This window comes from Erithacus rubecula (assembly GCF_903797595.1).
Source record: "Erithacus rubecula genome assembly, chromosome: 2".
In the NCBI taxonomy this organism is placed as follows: domain Eukaryota; kingdom Metazoa; phylum Chordata; class Aves; order Passeriformes; family Muscicapidae; genus Erithacus; species Erithacus rubecula.
This window is the reverse complement of record NC_136685.1, coordinates 87,293,723-87,296,275: the sequence shown is the minus strand read 5'-3', so window position 1 is coordinate 87,296,275 and position 2,553 is coordinate 87,293,723.

Here is a 2,553-nt window from a genome sequence, read left to right as displayed (position 1 = left end):
AAACACAGATTTCTTTGTGTCCTAAAATCTGAGAGCCGTTCACTTTAGAAGTCACCTTAAATATCATCTAGTCTGAAACCCCCTGCTGTTAGCAGGGACACCTTCCATTATCGCAGGCTATTCAGAGCTCCATCAAGACTGTCCTTAAAGACTTCCAGAGATGGGGCATCCACAGCTTCTCTGGGCAACCCGTTCCAGTTCCTCACTATCCTCTCAATAAAGAATTTCTTCCCAGTATCTAATCTAAACCTACTCCTTTTAGTTTGAAACCATTCCCCCTTGTCCTGTCACTACAGGCTCTTGTAAAAAGTCCCTCTCCACTGTTCTTGTAGGATCATTTCAGGTACTGGAAGGCCAAAATTAGGGCACTCTGAAGCCTTTTCTTCTCCAGGCTGAACAATCCCAAGTCTCAGCATTTTCTCATAGGACAGGTGCTCCATCCCTCTACTCATCTTGGTTTCCTCCTCTGGACTCCCTCCAGCAGATCCATGTCCTTCCTGTGCTGAGGGCCCCAGAGCTGGACACAGCACTGCAGGAGGGGTCTCACCAGAGGGAGAGAGAGGCAGAATCCCCTTGCTTTGCCTACTGCCCAGGCTCCTTTGGATGCAGCCCAGGACACCTTTGGCTTTCTGGGCTGGCAGTGCACATGGCTGGGTCATGTCCAGCTTTTCATCCACCAGTACCCCCAAGTTCTGGGCAGGGCTGCTCTTAATCTGTTTATCCCCCAGCCTGTATTAACTGCTATGTCTAAATACACAGTAGCAGTGTTCTGAATTTACAGTGAAAACAGATGAGATCAGGCACATTTTTGCATGTGAATTTTTTTTTTTTTTTTGCTCCCTTGTTAATTTTTCCCCCTGTGCAACTCATTAGAGACTATTATCTTAGCTCCAGTTCAATCTCTTTTAGAGGCTGGTGCTCTAACTTACCAGCTTGAGCTCTAGACTGTTGGCACGTTACGCTGCAGAAAGCAGTGAAATTATCATGGACTGAGTTGGCACTGTATTTTTTCTAAGGCACTGCGTGATGAGAATAAATCATGTTGTCCCCCTGACATGATCCACTAATGAAGATACACATCCTCTTGCCCTGCCTCCTTACTGGATGTAAGTGAGAGAGCCCTTCCTCCCTCTTTTTTCTTCATTTCCACTGTGGAAGAAGCTTTCTAATTCTGCACATTGGTTTGCTTAGCAATATTGCTGTTGCCTAACGCAATAAAAATCAGTTATGTAACTGCCTTTGCTAGACTTGCAGAGAGCATTCACCAGACGGGAACATGGCCACAGTATCTTTATGCTTTCATTATGCCTGCTATGTTTGCTGTTATTATGCAATATGCTCTGCTTTCATTGTCTTTTTAAAAATAATTTTCCTCGACATCATGTTTAGAATATTATACACCTATAATCCAAGTTCATGCAAAGACAGAGCAGGGAAAAGAAATAAGCTTATTTGGATTTATTGCTAAAAGGGCTGATATTATAGCACTAGTGCCTCAGAGGAACAAAGAATCACCTACAGTTTGTCAGATAGTATTTTTAATACTCTAATTCAGAACCAAATTCCTAAAATAACCTGTATTTGCAGATTACCGTGTGCTCTTTTGTTCTGAATAATGTCTTGCTTAGTGAACTATGTCTTATCAATTCACCAAGTACTGGGTGTCATTGTTCACCTCATTCACAATTCATCTTTTAATTAACATTATCACAGGAAAAATTCTATTTTGGTCAGCATAATTTGTCATTGGAATTGGCAGTACAGAAATAAAAGAATTACCATCTGAATTTATCTGAAGACAATGCAGGAGATGGTGACTACAAACCTACCTAATCTGGCACTGAAGAGGAAGGGAGGGAAACCATGTAAATGATAATGACTTTAAAAATTGTATTTGCTATGTAAAAATCACTACTTTGGTCATTCAGTATCTGCTAAGCAAACAGTTTCATCAAAATTACTGTTACTGAAAATACAAACCTGAATCCTACATTGAGACACATGCTTTATTTGGTGGAAAGGATTGCTGACTTAGGGAAGATTTAGGAGATACAAATGTCTTTTCAAAGTGATGCTTTTAGATACAAGTATGTAATATCAACCACATGCAGCAAAATGCTGATGACTTGCTTTAATAGTTAAATCTCAAATTAAGTTGCAAGTGCATCATTGTTTTAGTGAACAGACACAGAAGTGCTTTTAAAATGTTTTTTAACTGTACCAGGAAACATTTCACAGTGAATAGAAACATTTCTGAATCCTTCTCACAAGACCCACCTTTCATAATGATTTCCAGAAAACTCTATTAAATAGCTTGTTGTTTTTCTGAGTCTTCTTTATAGACATTTATCCCTGCAGTCTAGATATGCAGTGTTTTTCTATTTACATTCAAATTAATACAGTGATGTCAAGTCGACTGCATCTAAGGTACACCAGCAAAGCAGCTGCTTACAAATTCCCTCCAACATCCCCTTACCTTTTGATTTTGTCCCTTTCTAGTTGCAAATGCAACAGGCCCTGAAGATGATCATGTTCAGGCAGCATTCAGCCAGG